The sequence below is a fragment of the Cavia porcellus genome, unplaced genomic scaffold, assembly GCF_034190915.1.
Source record: "Cavia porcellus strain 051 isolate PalLab524CR breed Dunkin Hartley unplaced genomic scaffold, mCavPor4.1 scaffold_34, whole genome shotgun sequence".
Lineage (NCBI taxonomy): Eukaryota > Metazoa > Chordata > Mammalia > Rodentia > Caviidae > Cavia > Cavia porcellus.
Window position 1 is genome coordinate 10,367,034 of NW_026947517.1, and position 27,676 is coordinate 10,394,709.

At 38.7% G+C, this 27,676-nt stretch overlaps 1 long non-coding RNA gene and 1 pseudogene across 1 annotated transcript; one reads left to right on the forward strand and one right to left on the reverse strand.

Moving 5' to 3' along the window:
• The window catches only part of LOC100718059 (alcohol dehydrogenase 1-like), a 113,192-nt pseudogene that overhangs the window by 58,550 nt on the left and 26,966 nt on the right, over nt 1-27,676 (reverse strand).
• LOC134474677 (uncharacterized) lies at nt 16,086-26,838 on the forward strand. Its single transcript, XR_010045555.1, has 2 exons — nt 16,086-16,377; nt 19,994-26,838. It is a non-coding gene; the product is annotated as an uncharacterized LOC134474677 (long non-coding RNA).

The window sequence follows — 27,676 nt, forward strand, 5'->3', positions numbered from 1 at the left end:
TCTGTTAGCCAGGAAGAAAGCGTTTACCAAAGTCTAGTAACGGTGGCAACTCTCCAATTGTGAAAAATACATTTGTGTATTTCTCCACAATTGTGAAAAATACATTTGTTTTAAACCACCTAGTCAGTGGTATTCTCCTGTAGCCCGTGGTGAAGACAGAGCTCTTCTCATCCTGCCCTGCATGGTGAGAGCTTCTTCTCTACTAATGAGACCTGTTGTTAAGGGGTAGATCTGCTGTGTCTGCAGCAGAGACGCCCGGGGAGAGCTGGGCGGTTTGGGAGCTCAGTCTTCCTGCTATTCCCACGAAGACCAGTCTTCTGGGTTATTCTCTCAGTGCAGTTTCTTCTTCCAAAACAAAATATTGCAGACTGGGTAATGTATAAACTACGGAAGTTCAGGAACAGGACATCTGGAGACTGGCAGGGACTTCCCTGCCCTGTGGTAGCATTTATGCACACAGAAGAGCAGATTCTGAATTTAAATCTCTTTAGGATCCCAGTCCCAGGGTCACTAATGTACTCTTATGATAAAAATTTAATCAGATCATGAAGGTAGTGGCCACATGGCCTGGTCACCTCCCTGCACCATTATATTGGCCACTAAAAAATCACACCAGAAAGCTACCTAACCACACATCCGAATAACATTTTAACTATTGAAAAAAAAGTGTCATGGGTCAACAATAGCCTGTGTTGATTTTCAAATTTTTGAAAACCACAGTGTATTTAAGATATTTATTAACATTTCATTGTTTCTATATATTCTATTTGTGACATTTTAATAAAATACAATGATCAAACCTTATGTATGGCATTATAAACCTGGTGTAAATAATAGGAATTCTAACTATCAAATGCCATTCATCCTAAAATCATAAAATCATTCTAGACACACATGTCTGCAGAAATGCCTACTAAAAGTCTCACTTATATTTACCTTAATTCGAACTTCTCCAGGCTTTGGTGGATCAACTTCAACCTCCTCAATGGACAGTGGGGCATTTGCTGTCCAGGCAATGGCTGCCCGGCATGTGATAACCTAGATATATATAAAAATCAAATGATGAAATGAGCTTTCATTAAAATAAAATTAAAATCATATTAAAATCAGATAAGACCTAGTTAAAATCACATCTGCTTTACTGACTGGTTCCACTTTCACCATTCTGAAGCACAGATAATCTATTATATTTACTGATAATTATCACATGCATGATACATATATGAATAAGATAAATGTTATTATGGGTGGCATTTATATGAATATTATATATATGAATAGTGTAAACAGTTGCAATGGGAGACATAGTTTTTGCTTGAAGAACTTTTATCCAATTTGTGTGCTTAAACGATTTGTCTGTACTCTAAATGTCACAATGATTTTTTTATTGACCAACTGATTTATGGAGCTTGGTTCAGTTTTATGAATGTAGTTTCAGTACTGTAATTTCTAAAATAATGCATTTATTTAAAACAAAAGATGAGTTATGCAAATAATATAAGACATGGTGACAGTTATCTTGTAAATAAGACAAGCAGTTGTATTAATTTTACTTCTTTTTCAAATTTCACTCTAATAAAATATGAGGAACATTTTATCCTACATTCACACTTAATTTCTGTAGCTTATAACCTTTATTCATTCATCTCATTTTTATTTTTAAATCTACACAACTCACACTTTGATACTTATGTGCTGATTCTTCTACATTAATAAGTGCTTATATTTGAAGAATGATTCAATTTTGTACAAGATTGTATAGTAGTTTACAGAAGGATTGACTAAGTTATTTGTTTAAATAATATTATTTCTCTTTTAACACTTTGATCTGATTTCTTTTTTTACACATCTCATGCACTCATAAGATTTATTTGTAAGTATACAATTTGTTTCATACATATTGAGTAATTAAGTCATTTAAAATGCATGCATGCACGCACAGTGAGATACTCACATTCCATTGGAAGTGAAGCCAAATTTTTAAAAGATTTACATAAGGCAGAAAAATATATGGATGTCTTCTAATGAAACTAGTAGTACTAATGATTATTAATAAGTTATAATTAGTATAGCTTTGCACTTAATAGCCTTCCTCAAATACATATTCTTATCTCTACAATCTATCTAAGAAGCTGAAGTAATAATGATAGCTATAGCTAAAAAATTGAAAGGAACTTCTTTCCTAGTTTTCTTTAACCCCTTCTTAACATCCATCTGAAAAATAAATGAAACATTTAATTTCATTGAAAATTAGTATCTCAAAATGGAGTCTTAGTGATGCTGAACTAGATCACTGCCTACTGAATTTGCTGATATTCTTTGAAATGCAGAAGACATAGACAAAAGAAATTGGATGCTATTTGAGTATAAAAAGCACCCAATGTGGTTTAGATCTATAAATTGAGCACCACAGATAGTGGGAAATAATCAGAAAATTTAAATCCAGAGGAAAAATCCAACACGTTTCTTAAATTGTTCTGAGTCAGCCATTTGCTACATGAATCTTGCAAAACATTCACACCATTAATATTACTTTTGCCTCTATAAATCCTTTTTATGTTTCAAATTCCATCTGAAAAGGACATGATCACAGTTTCTCAGTTCTTAGATAATTCCCTGAATTTCACATTTAAAGCACATTATCTATTGAATTTAACGTGCTTTACTTATTTAAAAGAGAAGCCCATAAATTAAAAATCTTGTGTCACTTGTTTCTTACAAAGATAAGAGCCTCAACCCCCAGGGCATCACAGGAAATATTTTGAAAGGCACATTATGGTGGATGTATAACCACCAGGTCTATTTCTTTATAAGTGTTTCTACTGATGAAATATCAATGTTAATTTTATGATTTTTAAGTAATCTATACTTAACAGAAAAATATCAATAAAGTATTAAATTTTTAATCTGTAATGAGTGATGTTTAGAATAAGCATCACATTTTCAATATCAACTGGATCTAAACAATAATAGCATAAATACATTCCTGTGTGAACTGAATAAAACTCTACTACAAAAATAATCTTTACCTCAATTAGGCCACTTAATGCAGTTTTCTCACATGAGAAGTGTGTGTTTACACACAAAATCACTTACCCTGATCACATATGTGTTTGGTTTTCCTGTCTTCTTTGGTGTGACTACTTAGCATCTTGCTGCTCTTCCTATTTCTTAGCAGGGTCTTGTGATGGTCCACCTGTTTGTTCATTGGTCTACTCTAGAATTTTTTTGCAGAGTTCTCTGAGCAGATACATACTGTTCTTCCTCTTGTAATTGATTATTTATCAATCCCAGCCTTGATCATTTAATAAATTTTCTCCATAGTATTTTGTGCTTGTCATTTTCTTTGTAAACTATGAAACTAATTATGCCTGACATATTTAGGGTTGAGTAAAGCCTAAACACTGGCCAATATTTCATGCCTTGAGTAACTTCATACTGCCACAGAACTCATCAGCATCTACTCTGCCTTTCATCTTGTAAAAGGTGATCATTTCTGGCTTCATTTGCAAAGATTCACTGTGAGTCTTTTTGTTTCTTTGTTTGTTTGTTTGTTTGTTTGAGGACAGGGCCTCACTATGGGGCCCAGGCTATCCTTGAACTCACTGTGTAGCACAGGCTGACCTTGAACTTACAGGATCTTCCTGCCTCAGCCTCCTGAGTTCTGGGGTTACAGGTATGTACCATCACATCTGGCTCATATTAGTGTATCTTAAAACATCTTGTAGTATATCTTGTAGTATAATTGTACAATTTCCAACAGTGAATTATGGTATTGGTTTTCCATCCAATCGGTTTCACCCCTGGCAAGAATCTAGTAACATTTTCAAAACTACTTCTAATGTTGGATCATTCAGGTACACATGACCATTTTGACTGAATATTTATTTACATTACTGTTTTCCTCCTCATCTGTATCAAGGTCGTCATTCTGCATTTCTCCATCTGTCATATTTTGCTAACTTCTTTGGCTAACATCATCCAAGTCATCATCAGTAGCCAAGTAACCTAATGACTCATTTTCACCCTCCTCCCAAAGTTATAAGAGTGAATTTTCATACACTATTGTACTGAATTGGGCTAATTCTGTTCACACTTTGATACACATGCATACACCTTGCTGTTCATTGTACCAAATGGTGACGCAAAGATCCCTCCCTGGATCCACCAGTGTAGCTGCTGAGATGCACAGCTGGCAGCTATTATCATGTTGAACCTGGCAGTGAAAGAGAAGTAGGAGGAAACTTTCCTGGCTAAGGACAATCAAAATAAGTCACTGTTTAGGAAAAACTACCACAGAGAACCCAGTGGTTAGGGAAGCTATGCGTAGAGTCCAGAATCCTAATACCCTAACATCTTCCACTGCCAAATTCTGAGCCTGCACCTCTCCCCTGGGAAAGGTGGCTTTTGCTCAGCAGAGCACTCAGCGCTGACACTTCTTCCCCCTTCCCTCAATTCATGCAGCTGACACCCTTGATCTTGTTTCTTAAACATCAGCTACTTACAATTTACCAGGAAAGCAGGGTGCACACACACTCCTGTACTATCTACAACACCGCCTCAGGTAGTAAAGTACGTGAACTAGTGATAGCATACATGAGACAGCACTTCAAGAGTAAACCATGACTTACTTTGCTTGGTTTTTCCGTGGAAACTTTATCTTGTTCCATCTTTCCTTCTGGCTGTCTCAGCTGTAGAGCTGTGTCTTCTCACCAACCTGACCCCATTTATATCAGAGTTTCCTCACCCCTCAGATTGACTCAGCCAGTGATTATTAACCGCCAGTGATTATTAACCAATGAGAGGCAGAAGAGAGAGAAATACAGTATTGAAAAGGGGAAAGAAAAGAGCAGATATAAAATTGAGGATGGGGGATAAAAAATGTTTGGAGATAAAGCAAAAAAGGGTTAGTAAAAGAGGAAAAATGTGGGTAAAAAATTTAGAGGGAAAAAAGAAAATAATAAAGAAACAGTAACAGCCTGTCTTATGATCTTAAGATCCAAAGATTTCTTTTAGATATCAGCTTCCTTTATCATTTTTTTAGGAAATGAATTTCAGTATGACTTTTGAAAAGCACAACCAAGCCACTGAAAATTGTTTAACTGTATATCAGAATGAGTTTGAAATTTTGAAAAGAAGATTTATAAGTCATTTATTGCCTAAATTTTTAAAACATTTAATTTTCTTCAAGCTTACTCCTATTTTTTCCCAAAGAATTATAAGGAAGAATTCTAAGTCATGTGTGATAGGGTATGGGCACTTCCCCACAGCAAGAACAAGCCTCACAGCCTTAGTAATATTTGGGCATTTTGCTGCTTTTTGAAGGCTACTGCATCCTTGATTTTTTTCAAATCCATTTTATTCAAGGATAAAAAGAAAGAAAAGAAGAAGAAAAATGTTGGAGACCACTATGAAGCAGCTCTGAGAAGGATTTAAGATGACATAATGGGCTTTTATGTTTATTTGTGAGTGTGTTCTAGGCTCCAGCCCCTTGCCTGGTAATGGGAGTGGATTCCTAGTAAGTGAACCTCTATGAATCACTGGTCTTGGCTGAGGCTGTAGTAGCCTATGATGCCAGCGATACCTCAAAAGGGAAGACAAGGCCACAGCTGAGGACACCTGGCTCAAACACCAGATCTTACCAAAATGACCCAGTTTATAGCAGAGTTTCCTCACCCCTCAGAGTGACTCAGCCAGTGATTAAGCAGATAAGAGACTGCAGTTGCAGGCATTTGACACCTGCACTCTCACTCCTACTATAAATGTCTTCATGGAGCTAAGACGTCCTAAACTAGCATAATTTACTACTTGGAAAAGTCTTTGAAGGGACTCCCAAGGCCCTGCTCATTTTGCACACTTTCCTCAGTTCTCCCGCTCTTTATTTAGACCTCATAAAAAGGGAAATCCAGAGAAGTCTTTGTCTTAGCTCCCAGAGTCTCGAACTCAGCTAAAGGGTTTTGATCCTCCTAGAGTCCTAAAATCATACCACTTGTCTCATTTATTTAAGCCTTCCTTGTATACTTGTTTGGGAGATTGGGGATCTAGGTCAGAACCTGATAGATGAAGAAGAAAATACAACAAAATTTCAAAGCATGTCAATCAGGGGACAATGATGATATATACTTTGCCCATTGTTATCCTAAATCATTGACCCAGAGCATAAGACATCTGCATTCAATTGTCCAACCAAAACTAGCAAAAATCTTTCTCTTCAGTGAACTCAGAGAAATCAATTATATAGCTCTATTAACTATTTTATATACATATACATACACATATATATGTTTTTTCTTTCAGTTTGTCACACTAATGAAACGGTATGATATTTACATATGTGTGCCTTATTTATTTCACTAATGAGTAGATTCTAATGTTGCATTATTTTACCTATAAAACTGTCCAGTTCATCATTTTTATGGCTGAGTAGTACTCAATTGTATAAAAAATATCATATTTTTTGTCCATGCCTCAGTTGATGGGCATTTAGATTGTTTCCATTATAAGCCGTGGGGCTACAAACATAGGTGCACATATATTTCTGTGTTGTGATGCTTTTAATTCTTTTGGGATGAAGGGAAAGAGTTGGTTTACATGGAATCAGCAGTCCTAGTTTTAAGGAATCTCCACATTGATTTCCATAGTGGTTATACCATTCTGTATTCCCACTGCATCCCTGATATTATCAGAAAAAAGTCAGATTCGCCTAACACCTCAATGTGAAAATAAGTCCAAAATCCTTGATACCTTTGGAGGAAGGTTAGTGGCAACTTATTATTCTTCTTATGTTTTGGTTAAGCCAATTTATGCTGTCACTTTGAAATGAACAATTTCGAAGGAGGCCCCCTCCAAAAAATTCTAGAATCTGTAAGATGCAGTATAAAGGCACTCTTATCAGTGTCCACCAGACATTCTTTCAGAACCAGAACCTTATTCACCTCCTCTCATGCTGCTGGGTTGGCATGATGACCACAAGTGGTCCCCGACCCTTACCAGCCTTCAGTGGCTGGCAACATAACAGTGTGACTTACTTTAAGAATGGCTTTTGATGCAAGACACTGTTCTGCTAGGCTTGACACTATCTGGCATTAGGGTGAAAACTATTGGACACATACAAACCTCTTTGGAGAAAGAGATTATCACAAACTGTAAGCCTGTGAACTTCCATACCCAGCTGTCTATTACACCCTAGCAAGCTTTGTATGTTCTCTATGAATTACTAGAGGAAGACCTAAAAGTGAGTGTTAAACCTAGGTTAACATATGGAACATGAATGAGATGGGTGCGCTCCCTTGCCTTTGGTATTTTACAAGATATCATTGTGCTGGAGAAGGGCACCTTTATCCTGGACACTCTGGCTACTGCATTTGTCACCTGGATCAACTAAAACAAGAGCAAAGCCACTTTACACATTCTACAGATGATAATGCCTCTAACACAAACTTGAAAGTCATTGAAGAGTTGCTGATTCTCATTCCTTCAACCTGAATATCCCTGGAGAGGATACAACTTGAGGATTAGAACAATTGGCTCATCGGGGGGAAGGCATCTTAGCACATGCTTGGGGAAACAGTTAGGTCCATGTGAATATTTTAATGGAGTCTGTACAATTCCCAATGATACACTCAGTTGGTCTGACCAATGGTAGCCTCAAAACTTAATCCAATGTTTGTCCCTTCAGGATAAAGAATTTTGGGAAATTTCCTGTCTCATAGGTATTCACAATTATAAATTATATATCAATAATACATGTGGATGCTCATATATAATCCAAAGGCATGATACAAGGCCTCCCTTCAGTTACAGACATTTTTATAAGTGACCAAAGTATTCATTCAACCTCTCATAATATAAAACTGGGCTTTGAAACAAGATTTTTACTACAGTTTCATCTCTGCCAGACTGGGGACTCAGGTCACATAGAGTTCCATAGTGACTGACATACATTAAATTCCATCAAATGATTGTTGGCAAATTTTAAGTCTTCAGATGTCAAGATATCATGATGATAAAGTAACTGATTGTATTTTTGATGTTTGCTTCCCAATAGCTTTTAAATCTCACATCTTACAAGGTGATCTGGGGGCAGGGGACTTAGTTCAGCGGCATAAGCACCTACCTTGCAAGCAGGCAGTCCTGAGTTCGATCCCTGGTACCGATAAAAAGGAAAAAGACAAAAAAAAAAAAAGATCTGTAAGTTTTTTCTTTTGGTGTTGGTGTGAAGTTCAAATGATACAAGCAAGAGCTCGTGGAACTTTATCCTCGTCCCACTCCTTAACCACAATAAACCCAAAGCTATCACTTAAACTTGTTTTCTTAAGTCAACTTGGACTTGCTTGAAAGCTTGCTATAATCTTCCCATAAAGCCTCTTCACATTTGCGATGAACTTTCATGGTCTTTTGATGTCCTTGTTCATAAATTTGTGGCTACCACAATGTTAATTTTAGGCCTGCCATAACTTATTCGAATCTCACTTATCCTGTCATGTGTGCCTCATTAAGCCTTCCCTTCACATGGAGTTGTTCAGAATATGATCCCTTTGCTCCTCAGCCCACTGCCCCCCCCCCCGCCTACACACCTATAACTGCCATGATCTGACTTACTAATTACCACTGGAGTTATGTAACTTTCCCACTTCACAAGCTCTCTTTGACTGATCCTCTTTCCCGCAGCACTGTCCTAAGCACAGCAGCATGTAGCTTGGCCAAGTCCCCCGAGGAAAATTCCACATTGCCTTTTCTCTTGCTCCCCATCTGCTACAAGTCAGTAGATGCTGCTTCCAAACTCTTTGTAGGCTTCCCATCATCACTCCTGAACTCTCTGGGTCCTGTGAGTAACATAAGTCTTGTTTCATGAATTTTGGCTTCACTTTCTTGTTGTGTCTCATCGACTATGTACCTTCATCTTCCCTTGGTCAGCACTCTCCTTGGCTTATCACCATTCACAACAGAGACACCTCAATATCAAAATCGGAATACAGTCTCGACAATTTACTTATTAATTGGAAGGGGAGATCCATTGATCTCTGAAATGACTACAATACTGTTATTTTCTGATAAATTTTTAAAGGAATTAGAGGTAGGGACAAAAAGGCATCAGCTGCAGTTGACCACCTTGCTATTTTAGTCATAACTTCAATTTATAGACTGCTGATCTACCTGCTACTAAATATCTGAGGGAAAATACACTGTACACATTACAGTTACAGTGCGCATCCATACGTCCTTGCAAAACTTACTCATGCTCCACTGCAATAACTTTCTTTAGTCTTCGTTCCACCACTTTTCTCTAATCAATCCCTGATTATTTTGTTATTGTAGTTCTGTTTGCATTTAATATTTTTTATACTTGGAAGCACACATCATGTCTTATTTCGTTTACTGTTATTTTGATGTTAATGTTTGTTGCAGTAATTATCAAGAACATTTAATCTGTACCTCAATTATTTGACTGTGGCATGGTGTTCTACTGAATGAACATATTCGCCTTATTCTCATGATACACATTTGTGTTATTTCTAGTTTTGGATTGTTACAAATATCGCTGTCATGAATATTTTTGTGCAAGACTGTTAAAAACCACCTTGTGGATTTCTTGGGTAAAGGTTTTGCAATAGAAAACTCAATAGTTAAATGTGCTCCAATATAAATTTCAAAAGCAAAAGGGAGAGTTTCTCTTATAATAGATTTCACTTGGCAGTATATACTATTTAAATTTTTTAAAATTCTAATAAAGATGGAACTACTACAGCACAAAAATAATGTGCATTCTGATGATGTTGGATGGAATACTCTGTATATGTCTATCAAGTCCATTTGTTCACAGGTGTGACTCAGTTCTGTTATTTCTTTTCTGATTTTCTGTCTGGTTGATCTGTCCCTTGGTGTCAGTGGTGTGTTCAGGTCTCCTGTCATAATTGTGTTACTGCTAATTTGGTTTTTCATTTCTGTTAATCTGTGCTTTATATAACTGGGTACTCTGGAATTTGGTGCATATATATTTTAGATAGTTATCTCTTCCTCTTGAAGTTTTCCCCTAACCAGTATGTGATGACCTTCTTTATCTCTTCTGATCATTAATATTTTGAAGTTCACATTGTCTGCAAACAGAATAGCTACCCCCACTTTTTTTGGTTCCTATTGCATTAAATATTGTTTTCCATCCTTTCACTTTCAGTTTGTGACTATCCTTTTGGGTTAGATGGGTTTCTTGTAGACAGCATATGGTTGGATTTTATTTCTTGATCCATTCTGCCTGTTGGAGATTTTTTTCTATGCCCTCAGCTCCTGCTTCTCTGGCCACCAAGTTTCCTGGATTAAGAGAGGGTCACTGCGGATGGGGCAGGCAGGCCGAAGTCCTGCGTGGTAGGGTGAATGTGGCAGGAAGCTGTGAAGTTCCTTGGCTGGTGGGAGCAATGATCCCAAATTCCCTGGTTTGGGATGGTGCAGGGACACTCACCTCAGGCCGCCCAGTTTCAAAAGTTAGGGCACAGGGAGGCCAATTCTCCAGAGTCCACCAAACTCACAGGAAGTGGGCAAGTTGGTGCAGGCAGGCTTAAGACCCACTGAGTTGGTCCAATACAGCAGGAAGCTGTGAAGTTCCATGGCCTGGGCCAGAGCAAGGATCTTAAGTACCAAAAAACAGAATTTTTTACTTAAAGGTCATCAATTCTTTAAAAGCAGGTATATTGGTACAACATTCTTTTAATTTTTTTTACTCTTAAGAGTCTATTTGCCCTTTGTTCTAAATGGATAGTTTACCTGGATATAGAATTTGTAGTTAATAAATATTGTGCTGTTGCTTTTAGTTTGTAAGGTTTGAGATAGGAAATTCATTGGTTTTGAATTGGTGTTTTCCTATAATTTGTTATTTCCCATTGGCTGCTGTCTTAGTTGCTTTTCTTGTTGCTGAGATAAAATATGCAATACCCTAACATAAAGGAGGAAAGACTACTTTAGCTCATAGTTCATAGAGGTTTCAGCCCATCATCAGCTGGCTCCAAGGCAGGGCACCATTGTGGAGGAGAACTGTTCCAGGCTGATAGAAAGCAGCAAAGCAACAAGGGACAACAACAGCTCTTTCTGCCCCTCTTATCTAACCCAGGCTATTGGGAGCCAGTAGCACTCGTATCCCTACCACTAGTGTCCTTGACCCTAGCACAGCACCATGAATCAGTCCCAGCATCACAAACTCTAGATCCAGCCACCTCTGAAAATTGGGGAACATCTAGACATAAGCTACACCAGCTGTTTTTCTTTGTTTTTAATGTGCTCAAATTTTGTTAAGATATTATACTTTACCACTGATCCCAAATTTGGCATAGATTTCTTTGTGTTTTCTGATTCAGAAGTTTGCTTCTTAAATCTGAATATGTATATCACTAGATTTGTAAAGTTTTCAACTATTATTTCCTTGAATAGTATTTTTGTTCCCCTTTTCTTCTCTTCTCTGGCTGGCACTCTGATAATAAAAATGTCATATCTTTTGCTCTGCTTATTTTAACAGTTTTTTTCTACTGCTCAGGTTGAGGGAATCCTACTCTTTCTTCATAGATAGTCTTTTGTCACCTCTGCCCTTCAATGAAGGCCAGCAAATGAACTTTTATTTCTGTCATGGTTTTCAGTAATTTGTTTTGTCCTTTAAAAAAAATACTTTTATTTCTTCACTGAGATTTTTTTTCATTTTTCCCCTATTTGTTTTGACAGAATTTATAATTGTCAAAGCACTTTCATGGCAGCTGCTTTAATGCTCTTATCAGTTAACTCCAACCTTAGAGTCATATTCATTTGCTTAGCTTTTTTCATTTGAATAGTGTTTTGCCTGTTTCTTGGTGTGGCCAGCGATTCTCCATTGTGTCCTGCATTTGTTGCCTATTTTGTTGGGCAGTTGTCTTCCACTGAAACCTCCTATTCAGCAAGACTGTTTGAGTGTACTTTCAGCACTTAGGGCCTGGCATACATTTGTGAGCTGTGGCTGTAGTGACTGTTGAGTTCCTCGAGCTTTCCTGGTAATACCAGTGAGTTTTTGAGAGCTGTGGCTTCTACCATGCTGCTGGACCATAGATTCACTTTTTCACACAGTGAACATGTGGGGGATGCAAGGATGTTTTCTATGTTCTGTGTGCTCAAGGTAACATGGAAGGAGACAGGCTAACAATCATGATATGTGATGTCAAGAAGTATGATAATGGTGGTCTGTGCAAAATACCACCAGATGTGAAATTTAGAGAGGAGAATGGTTATTACTTTGCTGGTGTGTGTGGAACAGGGACTTTCAGTGCAGATCTGGCTGCCCAGCCATGGGAGAGAAGCGGAGCTGGAGACAGAGAGGGGACAGGGCTAGGAGGATTGGGCAAGCACACTAGGGTGCTGAGTCTTGGCCAAGACACTACTGGGCCCTCTGAAGGATCACTGTTCCATTGTTCAGCCATTGTACAAGTCCCTCATAGTCAAACTCCAGCTTGTCTACTTTATATTTCCACCAGCTCCAGGTACCTCATACATGCTGGCCCTTATTCCCTCCAGAGCCTTCCTTGAGCTGTTCTTAGCCTGGGATCAAGGGTTGCTGAGCTCCAGTTTAAAAACAGCCTGCCCCATGAAACCTGTCTTAATTACCCCTGCCCATGAAACCTAATGGTTATGCACTCTCAGCCCTCTTGGGTGGAGTCACTGGGGCCATATGCCTTTTCACTTGGGATTTGTGGATGAAGGTCCAAGAGTGTGTCCGGTCTCACATACTGTCTCGATTAAATAGGGCTCCAGGACACAGAAAGGATTGGGAGGAACTGGAGCTCACTCTCAGGGCTCAGAATCTTGAGAAGATGCCATGTGGAAAGAGACCCTTGCATAGGCATTTTGATCTTCTAACTTTGCACACAGCAGTGCACGAAAGGAGCTGCTTCAGGTGAGTTTAACTTCCAAATTCATCATTAGCAAATCAGGAGGACAATGTAACGGCCAAGGGTCATTCTACAGGGATGAAGTCTAGACAGTGACCTCTTCCCAACAGCTCCTTGCTGCACAGGATGAAGGCTGAATATTTCAGACATTGCTGGATGTAACTTACAGTAAGAAATACAGTTTCTTCTCTTCCTGGTACACATATACCCACTGATATATAAGACAAGGTATTGCCTGGATCTCACTATGTAGCCCAGGGTGGCCTTAAACTACAGAAATTCTCTTGCCTTGGCCTCCTAAGTGCTGGCCAACACGCCACCATGTCCAGCTTGTTCTATTTCATTATAACTTTATTTTTTTAAATTGTTAGACTAGCAAATTTATCTCACTACTGTTTGTGGGTCAGGACCCATGGTCTGAAAATCATTTGGATAATCATGAAGATGTTAGAGTCAGAGGGGTCCAGGTTTGAATCCTGGTTCTGGCACCTAAAAACTGTGACTTTCTGCCATTCACTTTCCTTCTATAATAGATATCTTAGACTCTCCACAAGTAAAATGCAGACCATAGAACCTGCTTCATGGGTAACCAGGAGGATGAAGTGAGAGTGGTTGGGCACAGTTCCTAACACAGAAGAAAAGCCTGATAATTGGAAGCTTAATGCGCTTGTGAAGATTATGGCGGTTAGTTTCTGAGTACCCCTTGGCAGGACCACAGGAAGAATGGGACTCGTGCTTCCTGGGGGGTGGCAGCCAGGAAAGACTTTGTGGAGGAGGCGGCATTAAGGAGGTTGACAGGTACTGGCACCTGCTCATGTTCTTACAGTAATGGGAACCCTGTACAAATACCAACCCACAAACCCCCACATTTTTCAATCTACAGACAGACTTGTGCCCAAGGACTTTTTAGCTAGACATAGAGCTAAAAAATGTTAGACACCCTTGATTTTTGCATTTAGGTCTCTAATTCATCTGGGATTTGATTTTTGTGTCTGAAAATGTTAGACACCCTTTTAAAAAATTTTTTATTTAAAAGGAAAAAGAGAAAAACACAAAAATAAACAAAGCAGTGTAAGGGTACACGTAACACAGAACTACAAAAAAAAAAAAAGTAAAAAATCACCAGTTAATAGATTACATATTATCATCTTAGAAATAGTTGCTCAAATCACATTATCAAAGAATACAAAGTGGACATTCAAATAGTGAGACTGCAAACAATTGTGTTCAATGATCCAACCAAAAACATTAATATGGTCAGCTATTTAACACCCCTAAACACACTTGCTGTTGTATCCTTTAGAGCTCTTTTTTTCCCTCTCTTTTTTACAACAAAATTTACACATTTTGAGTTTTATTACTCCTTAGTTCTTATTACTTTTTTGGGGGGGGAGAGAGAATAAAGTCAAATATGGCAAAACAAAGCTGTCAGACAAAACCAAGGATAGACATAGCACATGATGTAAAAGAGAGTACAAGGTTATAAACAATGTCTCTTGTTTCCTTAAACAGAATTGTCTATCTCATTAGATATTATAAAGTTGAACAAAATAGTAGAGAACAAGACCAATAAAACTTAAACATTGTAAACATTACAGGACTTCCAAAGGAGACAATAGTAAAACCAGAATGGGCATCTTAGTGAATCTTATTGCCTTCAAAGTAGTTGCCTATACCCTCAAAATTGATACTATCATAGAGAATGGAACAGAGTCTAATCAGTCAAAACAAGATTGTGGGAGTATTATAGGACTTCAAAACAAGTTAATAGGAAATCAAAAAAAAGCTACTATTATATATCCTGCTAATTTTTTTTAAATTTTCCCCTTAATTAAAACAAACATAAGAAATAACTCAATAATTTTTTAAAGAATAAGGGAGAGGTTGAGATAAAAAAGGACATAACAATATAACAATACAGGTCAAAGCATGACTGTTTCAGCAACCTAGTGCTTCACCACCAAATAACCCGACTTACTAGTTGTTACCATAGTGTCTGTCTTTTTCCTTGAAATATTTCAATAAAACTTCATATACTATAGCTTCAAATATTTCCATATCAAGAAGCCCAGAATAAAGCCTTTCCAATTAATAAGTGAAAACTTTATAAGGCTTCAAGGCCACATAATGGGGAATCATGATTACCACATATTTTTATATATTTGAATCATTACTTACATTAGGGAAAATATTCGGTATTCACACATGCGAGATTGATTTATTTCACTTATGAGTATGGTCTCAAGCTGTGGCCGTTTATTGATAAATATCTCAATGTGATCCTTCTTTATAGCTGAATAATACTCCATTGTAGAGAAATACCACAACTTTTTTATCCATTCCTCAGTTGATGGACACTTGGGTTGTTTCCAAGATCTGGTGATTACACATTGTGCTGCTATAAACATAGGTGCACATATATCACTGTGGTATGATGCTTTCAGTTCTTCTGGGAATATGCCTAGAAGTGCAATAGTGGAATAAATGGGATTTCCAATCCCAAATTTTTGAGAAATCTCCAGACAGACCTCCACAAAGGCTGCACCAGTCTACACTCCCACCAACAGTGCAGGAGAGATCCTTTTTCCCCACAGCCTCTTCATCACTGGTTGTTGTTGGTTTTCTTGATCCTGGCCATTCTTTAAGGAGTGAGATGGTATCTCAGTGTGGTTTTAATTTGCATTTCTCTAATGACCAATGATGATGAACATTTTTTCATGTATTTACGTGCCACTTGCATTTCTTCATCTGAGAAGTGCATATTCTTCTCAGATGCCCATTTTTGGATTGGATCTTTTAATTTGGGGGGTCTGAGTTTTTTTAATTCTTCATATGTTTTAGACAAGAGTCCCTTGTCTGAGAGAGAGTTCACTAAAATCTTTTCCCTGTTTGTGGGTTTTTTTTCACTCTGCTGGAGATTTCTTTTGACATGCAGAAACTTTTTAATAAGAAGTGGTCCCAGTTATTGATTCTGGGAAGTATTTCCTGTGCGGTTTGAGTCCTGTTCATGAATTCTCTACCTACTCTATGTCTTCAAGGTTTCTACCCAATTTGTCTTCCAATAGATTTAGTGTTTCTGTTTTAATATTCAGATCTTTGACCCATTTAGATTTTAATTTAGTACATGGTGATAGATATGGGTCTAGCTTTAGTTTTCGGCAAATGGAGAGCCAGTTTTTCCATCACCATTTATTAAGAGACTGTAGTTCTTCCAGTGAAACTGCTTGGCTCCTTTATCAAAGATAAGGTGGTTGAGTGTGTTTGTACTTGTGGTTGTATCTTCTAATCTATTCCACTGATCTTCAGCTCTGTTTTGATTCCAATACCATGTTGATTTAACTACTGTTGCTTTGTAGTATAACCTCAAGTCAGGTATTGTGATGCCTCCTGCTTTGTCTTTGCTGCTTAGAATTGCCTTTGCTATTCTAGGTCTCTTCTGGTTCAAGATGAAATTTAGGAGTGATTTCTCTAGATCTAAAAGGTATGTTGACAGTATTTCTATTGGGATTGCATTGAATCTGTACAACAGTTTTGGGAGAATGGCCGTCTTCACAATGTTTGTTCTTCCTATCCATGAGCAACGGATATCTTTCCATTTTCTGAGATCATCCTCAATTTCCTTTTACAGTGTATTATAATTTTCACTGTATAATTCTTTCACTTCTTTCATAAGAGTAATTCCTAAATATTTCATTTTTTTGCTTGCTAATGTGAAGAGTGCACTTTCTCTTATTTCCCTCTCTGTGATTTTGTTGTTCATGTATAGGAATGCTATTGATTTCTGAGTATTGATTTTGTATCCAGCCACATTACTGAATTTATTTATTGTATCTAAGAGTCTTTCAATGGAGTTTAGGGGGTCTTCTATGTAGAGTATCATGTCATCTGCAAACAATGATAATTTAACTTCTTCTTTTCCTATCTTTACCCCTTTTATCTCTCTTTCTTGCCTAATTCCTCTGGCTAGTACTTCCAGTACTATGTTAAATAGGAGTGGTGATAAAGGACATCCTTGTCCTGTGCCTGATTTTAAAGTAAAGGCTTTCAATTTTTGGCCATTTTTTATGATGCTGGCTGTTGGTTTGTCATAATGGCCTATATTATATTGAGTTAAAGACCATCTATTACAGTTTTCTGTAAAGTTCTTATCATGAATAAATGTTGGAGCTTATCGAAGGCTTTTTCTGCATCTATAGAAATGATCATGTGATCATTTCTTGCATTCCTGGGATGAATCCCACTTGGTCATGGTGTATAACCTTCTTGATGATTTGCTGGATCCTATTTGCCAATATTTTATTGAGGATTTTTGCATCTGTGTTCATTAGGGAGATCAGGCTATAGTTCTCCTTTTTAGTTGGGTCTTTCTCAGGTTTTGGTACTAGAGTAATATTTGCTTCCAGGAATGACTTAGGAAGGATTGCTTCCCTTTCAATTTCATTGAAATTTTGAGGAGTGTCGGCATTAGGTCTTCTTTGTATTTCTTGTAGAATTCTGCAGTGAATCCATCTGGGCCTGGGCTCTTCTTGGTGGGTAAGGACTTAATTACATTTTCAATTTCATTAACAGAGATTGGGTTATTCAACAGTTTTACATCCTCTTGATCTAGCTTTGGTACTTCATATGCTTCTAAGAATCTGTCTATTTCTTCTGTGTTATCAAACTTTTGAGAATAGAGCTTTTCGAAATAGGTGTTGATGATCTTCTGTTTTTCTGTTGGGTCTGTAGTGATTTCACCTTTTTCATTTCTTATTGCATGAATTTGAGCTTTTTCTTCCCTTTTTTTAATAAGGTTGCCTAGGGGCTTATCGATTTTATTTATTCTGTCAAAGAACCAACTCTTTGATTTGTTGATTCTTTGGATTGTTTTCGTAGTCTCTATTGCATTGATTTCTGCTCTGATTTTTATAATTTCCTCTCTTCTTTTGGCTTTGGGCTTGACTTGCTGTTCTTTTTCTAGCTATTTGAGGTGTAGCATCAAGTTATTTATTTGTATTCGTTCTGTTTTCCTGATGTGGGAACTCAGTGCAATAAATTTTCCTCTCAGGACGGCTTTCATTGCATCCCACAGATTCCGGTAAGTTGTATTAGCATTTTCATTTTTCTTTTAGGTATTGTTTAATTTCTTCTTTAATTTATCTGTGACCCAGTGATTACTCAAGAGTGTGTTATTCAGTTTCCATGTGTTTGTAGGATTTTTGCAGTATCTTTTATCATTAATTTCTAATTTCAGAGCGCTATGATCCGATAACATGCAAGGGATGATTTCAACTCTTTTGCATTTGTTTAAATATGTTCTGTGAGCTAATACATGGTCTATTTTAGAGAATGATCCATGTACTGCTGAGAAGAATGTGTATTCTGATGTTGTTGGGTGGAACATTCTGTATATGTCTATCAAACCCATTTGTTCACAGGTGTGATTCAGTTCTGTTATTTCTTTGCTCATTTTCTGTCTGGTTGATCTGTCCCTTGGTGTCAATGGCGTATTACGATCTCCTGTTACAATTGTGTTACTGATAATTTGAGTTTTCATTTCTGTTAATAATTGTTTTATATAACTGGGTGCTCTGGAGTTTGGTGCTATATATTTAAGATAGTTATCTCTTCCTCTTGGAGTTTTCCCCTTACGAGTATGTAGTGACCTTCTTTGTCCTTTATGGTCATTGTTGGTTTAAAGTTCACGTTGTCTGCAAACAGAATGACTACTCCTGCCTTTTTTTGGATTCCTGCTGCATGAAGTATTCTTTTCCATCCTTTGACTTTCAGTCTGTGAGTATCCTTCTGGGTTAGATGGGTTTCCTGTAAACAGCATATGGTTGGATTTTGTTTCTTGATCCATTCTGCTAGTCTGTTTCTTTTGATTTGTGCATTGAGACCATTTACATTAATGGTTATTATTGTTAAATGCTGGTTTATTGTTGGAATGTTATCTCTCTGCTGTTGCATCTTTATCTTTCTGTTCTGTTTAATTATTTACTTTGCTTAGTGGTTTTTTCCTTTGTGTATCTAAACTTTCAATATTTTTTGCAGGGTTGGTTTGGTGTTCATGAAGTTCTTCAGCTCTTCTTTGTCATGGAAGTATCATATTTCACCATCTATTTTGAATGATAGTTTTGCAGGATATATCAGTCTAGGTTGGAAATCATTTTGCTTTAGGATCTGGAATACTTCACTCCATGCTCTTCTTGACTTTATGGTTTGTGCTGAGAAGTCTGCTGTGATTCTGATAGGTTTTCCTTTATAAGTGATCTGTCTTTTCTCTCTGACAGCTTTTAATAATCTATTCTTGTGTTGGATTTCTGGGATGGTGATTATTATATGTCTGGGTGTATTTTATTTTGGTTATGACTATTTGGAGTTCTATATGCTTCATTGATCCTGATGTCGGTTTCTGATTTTATGCTTGGGAAATTTTCAGCTATTACTTCTCTAAATATCCTCTTGACATCCTTTATGTTGTCTCCTTCTTTTTCATTAATCCCTATCATTCTTATGTTATTCTTCTTTGCATTGTCTTGCAGTTGTTGAATTGTTGTTTCCTGATTCCTTGTTATTTTTAAAAGATCTTTCCTTTCCTGTTCACTAGCTGCAATCCTGTCTTCAAGGTCTGAAATTCTATCTTCACTTTCATTAAGGCGGTTTTTAGAACTTTCAGTGTAGTTTTTTATTTCCTGTATATCTCTGTGCATCTGCTTTATGTATTCTTCTTTTTGTTTCTTATATTGCTCATCTAGGGATTCTATCTTTTTGTTTAGTTCCTCCAATTTTTTAACTGTGTTTTCTTTAGATATATTCAGAATCTCTTTCATTTCTTTTATCATTTCTTCTTTTAGCTGGGAGATTATTTTGATTTCAAACTCCTTTAAAGCTTCCTGGATCTGCTTTTTTATTTCAGTAGATATTATGTCCAATGTTTGAGGTGTATGGCATATATTTTCTTCTCTATATGTTGCTCTTAGGGTTTCTTGAGATGGGCTGGAGGTTTGAGGTTGTAATTTGGTCTTTTGTTTTGTCATTTTCCTATATTTCTGTGTTTCAAGTGTTATTTGAAAGCTTCCTCAGGATCTGTTGAAAATCCCCTTCTATGTTTGCAGCTACTGAGACTCTGGCACCACGCTACCCCAAGCCACTGGGCCTGCAGAACCAATGGCTCTCCTCTGCCTCCTCAGAACTCTGCAGTTCCAGACAAGCTGGGCCTCAGGGACACTGTGCGCCCACCTGCCCCTTGGAAGCACCACAGCTCTCCAATCGCAGCCTATGTGGATGCGGATGTAGACGCCTCAAACCCACCTCTCCACTTCACTGCATCTGGAAGCCTGGAGGGACCCAAACAGTCTGGGCTCTGGGCAGAGTGTGCTGAGCACTCACCACAGGCTGCAGGGCCTCCAGAACCTGTGATGCTCCACCGCTCGCAGAGACATCCACAGTCCCCCAGACACACAGGGAGGCCGATGCAGGCGCCCCAGATCCACCCAACCCCTCCCAACAGGCACACCGATGGCTAGGTGCAGCAGTCCGAAACAGTCTCACACCCTTGATTTTTGCATTTAGGTCTCCAATCCCTCAGGGATTGGATTTTTGTGTCTGGTGTAAAGATCCAATTTCTTTTTTCCCTCTGTTTCTGAATGGATATCAGTTACCACCACACTGTTTATTAAAGAGTCCATCTTTTCCTGCTGATTTATACATCACATCTCTCATATATCAAGGTTTCATATGTGCACAGATCAGTTTTTGGCCTGAATTCCATTTCAGCAGTCTATTTTTCTTTCTCTGTGTCAGTATCACACTGTGTTAATTACTGTGGCTGTATACTGACTGCTGGAGGTAGGCTGATCTCACTAGGCTTGTTCTGCTCCCTTAGAAGTCTCTGGCATGCTATGGGCCTGGCTCTTCTCCACTTGTTTCAGAATCGTCTTCTGCTGGAAAATGGGTGATGAGCCTGTGTCCCTGGATGAGTTGTCCTCCATGAGCAGCATTTCAGGCACCTGGGCCTTCAGCCACGCCTGTGCTAACTGCTGCCACCAACGCCAGTTGGTGCTGAAGCTGCTCAGGGAGAACTTTCTAACTGATTTGCAGAGCAAAGTCCTGAGAATGTGTCTGGGACCGAATTCCAACTTCCCCTTGAACAGGGGCTCCTTTGGTTTCCTCCAGTGGCTCGATTACCCTCATTTTACACAGGATGCCTGCAGTCCCTTCCAGAAAACCGCTTGTTCTCCTTTCCCTGCCTGGAAGGCCATAACACTGGGCAGATAGGGACGTCCCTCTACTGACAATGCCAAGGTCTCAAAACACTGCCCACTCCAGAGGTTGGGAAGCACAACCAGACTCTTTGGCTTAAGTGTCTGCAAGAGTATTCTTAATGGAAAATAGGCTTGGGAGGAAGAGACGTGCACTCATGCTTATGGTTCAGTCTTTGGACTTTGGCTTGCCCACCTGTGACATGGGAATTTGAACTGGGTGATCTCCCAGATTTCCATTGACACTTGTTCCTGTGATTCCATCCTGTGGCATGAGAGCATAGAAACTGGGAAGTGTTCTGTCCATCTTGCTGCCAAGAAGATTCTTACTTCTGCCTTGCTTTGGTTACTGAAGTTTCCCTCCCTGCCTGGAGGAAGATGGTGGCTCTGGCTGACTAGGACTGGACCAGGTGCTCTGCAGACCAAAAGCAAGGCAAGTTGGACTTCCTGTGAAGCTGATGTAGACTTCTGCCTCTCTTTACCTGGGGAGCATTGTCAATTTTAGAAATCGTCTATGTCTGAATCTGTACTTCCAACAGGGATTCATGACCCACTGTGGGCTTCAACACAGGCTTGGATTAGACCAGTACACGGTGCTGCTTTTGATTGTGGTGTTTCAGACTATTGGTCTGAGATGTTTCTGTCTCCTCTTTCAGACCACTGAATGCTCAGCCACAGCTTCATTGGCTGGAGGGCTAGATAACATGAAGGCCAACCTGACCAGCCCCACACCTGCTGACATTGGGAGCAGTGTACCAGGCCCACAGTCCTACCCCATTTTGACAAGTGAGGGGACCTGGATTATAAGGGATTGAGTGGAAGAGGGAGAGGGAGAATGAATACATGGTGGGAGGAAGGCTTTTTGGTATTTTTGGATGAGATTGGCCATTTTTACTTTAACGGGGTGATGAGGTCTTGGAACAGACCAGGCAGGAAACTGCTTGGGTCACAGTTTTAGCTGTGCTTAAGACATGGCTGTACATGATTCCAAGAAAGCCAGAGGAAAACAAATGCCAAAGGAACTGTGGCTGAGAGAAGTGACAGGGAAACCTCTGAAGAGATGGCTCCTGTAGATGAGGATTTATTCATTTCATGAGCAAAGCAGCCCTGGTTGGCAACAGCTTCAAGGAGTGGGATTCTTTGCAGCTTGTGATTGGCATTTCAAAATTTCAGCAGAGGCTAGGTCCTGACCTAGGAGGCTCAGGCTGGGTATGTACCAAACAGCTGCCTTCCTGGAGGCCAGGGCCAGCGTCCATTTCACTGTGAGGGTAAAGCCCTGGCTCTCAGCAGTAGAGCACTTGGTCAGTGTACACCAAGTCCTGGCTTTCACCCCTAGCACTGTGCCAGGTAATACAACAGCGACAAACAGCATGGGCTCCCCACTCACAGTTAGGGTTGGACCTGTCATTTGCTAGCTGTGCAGCTATCTTGGAGGAGCCACCCAACCTCACACAAATGCCTGCTGTTGTTTTCTGAGCTGTATAATGGTAGTACCTACCGCACAAGGTAGTTACGAGGATGAACGGGCTCACTCTAAAGTACTTAGATGCTTGCATAGCACACAGTTAGCACCCAATGTGTGTGGCTGTTGTCACTCCTCTGAAGAGACCTGTCACATGGATTGTCAAAGTTGTGCATGTTGCTACAGCTGCTTTCCACCCACCATACTCCCTCTTCCAGCAGCACTGGTTACTGGGGAGCACCAGAAACTGTCTGAACTGCCAGCCCCTGGAGAAGGCCACCATGACAGACAGGGGGCCCTTAGACAGTGGGGTACTGAGGCCCACACTTGGGCCAGAGCCTGTGGGTACAGCCTAAGCTGGAAGGGTGCCTTGAGGGCAGAACACAGTACACAGTGGCAGAGACAAGGTTTCTTAGACACACAGTTAGGTTGCTGGTACATCAGGGAGGCTGACGATTGTCCTTGGCTTAGAAAACCATAGGGGAAGAAACAGAGGAAACAGGATCTCAGTTCCAAAGCCCTTTAAATTGGAACAGCAAGGCAGTGAGGCCAACTCTGCGACCTGAGCTGACAGGTCAGCACCAAGGCTCAGACTGAAGCAGCTGGGCCCCACTTGCAGGTCTGGGAGCCCCATGAGAGTAAGAAGGCCACAGTGACCTGATCTGCATGCACATGTAATGAGGAGGAGCCTGCAAGCTAGGAGAATGAAGGGAGGCTGGAGCCAGAGAGCTTCACTTAGTTCTCCCGAAATTTTACTGCCATCACGGATGTTCTGTGATGTCTTCTCCTCTGATGTCACCTGCAACCATGACAGTACTTTTGATGATATGTCATTGTGCAGGTACAGAAGCTAGGCTCAGTGAGGCAGTGCCTTCCCCAATGTAAGGAGAACCATGAAGAGTCTTCTAGATCCCCAGACATTACAGTTTTCAAAGTACTACAAGCAATTGCAAAGGGTAGAGCAGAAAGAAGTGTGGACCAGGTCATAATAATAGTCATTGTCATTTCATGGAGTGCTTAGGCACCAAGCACTTCCTTTTATTTTTTATTTTTATTTTTATAGGTACCAGGGATCAAACTCACAACTCTGCATTTGAAAGGCACTTATGCCACTGAGGTAAATCCACGGCCCAAGCACCCTTTTGGAGTGAGCCCGTTTTTTACCCTCAGAAGAACACTGGAAGGTGATGCAATGAATATCATATGTAAAGAAACTGGGACCTAGGGCAGGCAGGTATTTTTCCTGACATCACAGCCAGTGTTCAAGGGTGCTGTGGTTGAACACGGCGGTGGGGGGGGGGCTGTGCTGCTGGCCATTCTGCTGCATGGATAAGCTGGGGGCCACCCCCAGTGCTGTCACTTCATTCTGTCTGACTTTGGACACAGCTATGAGTCTCACTTTTTTCATCTATGCAATGATCCTGGTCTCTCAGCACCCGTATGTTGATCTAATAAAATCCCTGAGGAGAGTGTATGACACAGAGGGCAGTTTGTGATTGGAGGTAGAGCATGGAAACTCAAGTTGAGGCAGCTCACAAGGAGACTATATTCCTTCATGTGTATGCGTATTTATGTGGATAGTGACTCTGGGAGTGTGGAGACGGAAGTCAACTTCCTGAGGTTCCACTCAACAGGAGTGGAATGCAGGTTGCCAGCTATCAGGGCTCACCTAGGCCACAGATAAGTGTAGTTTGGCCCATACAGGATATTTAGACATTTTAATTCAACACGTTAAAGGTAAAAGGCTGAATTACTGACTCCCCTTGAAAAATCATAACAGTCAGCCTCTGTGGGGCTTATTCGCACATGGCCATGCTAGGTTGGGGCTCAGTAGCAGCAGCCCCTCAAGATAGATCCCCGTACTTCCCAGCCAGTGGCTCTGTCATATATCTTGAAAGTCTAGCCTGAGAAGTACTGTGCGTTAACATCCTTGGAGCAGGAGCTTGGGCTAAGGGCCAGGGAGGTGGGCTCACTCTCCTGCAGTCTACAGAGGGTTTCAGCAGGCCTGGGTACCAAATCTAGTAGTGAACTGGGGTTCAGTTAAACCTTCAACCAAAAATCTGTTTGTGTTTTAATTCCCCCTCTTTAAATCACATGGATCCAGAAGAGATTCAAAGACTAAAGCAGAATTATGCTTAATTTTGAAATATTAGAGATACTATAATTATCAATATATTTATTAGCTTTCTTATAAGTAAACAATAGCACAATGGAAGGAAGGAGCCCATGAACAACAAAAATATTTTAACTACCTAGGAATAAACTTAACTTTAAAAAGTAAAAGAATAAATGTAGAAATGTTGTTTATTCTTAGGCTGCACATCATAAAAATGCCAGTTCTCCCTAAGAAATCTATTAATTCAAAGCAATTCCAAGCCAACTGCCAAGGAATTTTAAAAGTATGTCAAAATGATACAAATACTAGGTAAATAAACATTCTAGGACAGCTAGGAAAATTCTGAATTAAATGAGATGCTAGAGCACATTTAAAAATGTACTGTGAAACTACATAACTAAAACTGTTATTGAAACTGAAATTTCAGCATAGAATACAGAAACAAACCTAAACACTGTATGTGTGAGTGTTTATGAATGCAGACTGTTGGATCCTTACCTGTCTCTTTATATTAAAATACACTTTTTGAGGCTGCTAATATAATAATTGTCCTGATTTAATAATTGTACATTATATACATGTATCAAAATATTCCAACATATCCGAAACATGTATAATTATGTGTCATTTAAAAATAAATGCCATGTAGGTGGGCATGGTGGAATACTTGGGAGGCTGATGCAAGAGGGTCACTGAATTCAAGGCCAGCCTGGGCTACACAGTGAGACCCTGTCTCAAAAACCAAGGATAAAAAATAAATAAATTCCAGGTTGATTGAAACTTTGAATGAAAACTAAAGCCTAGGGGGAAATCTTTTATAGAGGAGGCCTTTTAAAAATATGTCTTGAGAGCAGTGTGTGTGTGCATGCATGAGTTAGTCTCTTGTACGTGTGTAAAAATACCCAAAAGACAAAATATGTAAAAGAAATAAAAATTAAAAATGTGAAAGGAAGAAAAAAAAGCATGACACAGATAACAAAATTTAGTTATTAAAAATTTATTTAGTGTATGAAGAGCTTTTAAAATTTGTCTGTATGTGTGTATGTGTGTATGTGAGACAGGGTCTTGCCATGCAGCTTAGGCTGGCCTTGAACTCATTACATAGTCCAGACCAACCTCAACTTACAGCAATCTGCTTGCCTCAGTCTCCCAAGTGCTGAGATTGCAGGTGTGCACTACAACACCTGGCCAGAAAGCTTTTAAAATAAATAAGAAATAAAGCAGTAGACAAACTCAGCAAAGAATATGAATAGGTATTTCACTGGGAAATATATCAGCACCCCAAAATATTTGATGAATCAACAAGTTAAAATAATCAAGTGATACTTAAGATATGATACCATTAATTTATCAAATATTAAGTTTCAGAGTTGGGAAGGGCGTGAGAAGTAGACATCTTTCATATACAGTTAAGGAAGTATAAATTGGTGTAATTTCTTTTTGAAGGAAACTTGGCAATATTTATCAGATATTTAAATATTCATGCCAACACTGTGACTCAAAGCTTTTATGTATGTTTTAAGGAAATTATCTCACAAATATATTCATGCAGTACAATATAATGGTAAACAAATAGAACAGTGTGGCCTCAACAAGTAAGAGGTGAAATATATTATGACTCTTTCTTACAATAAGTAGTACTGATATAAAACTCACAAAGGAGTAAACCTTATCTTTATTGACATGAATACATGTCTAAGTTATAAATCTGAGTAAAAAGAAACAAGCTGTATAGTAATTTAAGTATGATCACATTTGTACAAAAATATAATACAAAACAGTGGAATTCTACAAGAAATACAAAGAAGACAATGATCACACTCCTCAAATTCTTCAATGAAATCAAAAGGGAATCAATCCTTCCTAAGTCATTCCTGGAAGCAAATATTACTCTAGTACCAAAACCTGAGAAATACCTAACTAAAAAAAACCAAAATTACAAGCCAATCTCCCTAAAGAACACAGATGCAAAAATCTTCAATAAAATATTGGCAAACAGGATAAAGCAAATCATCAAGAAGATTATATACCACAACCAAATGGGATTCATCCCAGGCATGCTGGGATGGTTCAGCATATGCAAATCAATAAATGTAATCCACCATTTAAATAAAGCCAAAAGTAAGAATCACATGATCATTTCTATACATGCAGAAAAAGCTTTTGATAAGGTCCAGCATTCATTGATGATAAGAACCTTACAGAAAAGTGTAATAGATGGTCTTTACCTCAATATGACAAAGGCATTCTATCACAAACCAACAGCCAGCATCATATTAAATGGCCAAAAACTGAGGCCTTTACCTTAAAATCAGGCACAAGACAAGGATGTCCCTTATCACTGTGCCTATTCAACATAGTACTGGAAATACTAGCCACAGCAACTAGACAAGAGAGAGAAATTAAAGGGGGAAAAGAAGAAGATAGGAAAAGAAGAACTTAAATTATCATTATTTGCAGATGGCCTGGTACTCTACAGAGAAGACCCACAAAACTCCATTGAAAGACTCTTAGATATAATAAATAAATTCAGCAATGTAGCTGGATACAAAAACAACACTCAAAAATCAATAGCATTTGTAAACACTAACAAAAAAATCACTAAGAGAGAAATAAGAGAAGCTACACCCTTCACACTAGCATCCCCAAAAATGAAATAATTAGGAATTAAGCTTATGAGAGAAGTAAAAGATCTGTGCAGGGAAAATTATAATACCTTGAAAAATAAATTGAAAAGGATCTCAGAAAATGGAAAGACATCCCTTGTTCATGTATAGGAAGAATAAATATTGTGAAAATGGCCATTCTCCCAAAACTGTTATACAGATTCAATACAATCACAATAAAAATACCATCAACATACTTCATAGATCTAGGTAAATCACTCCTAAAATTTATCTGGAATCAGAAGAGACCTAGAATAGCAAAGACAATTCTAGCAGCAAAGGCAATGCAGGAG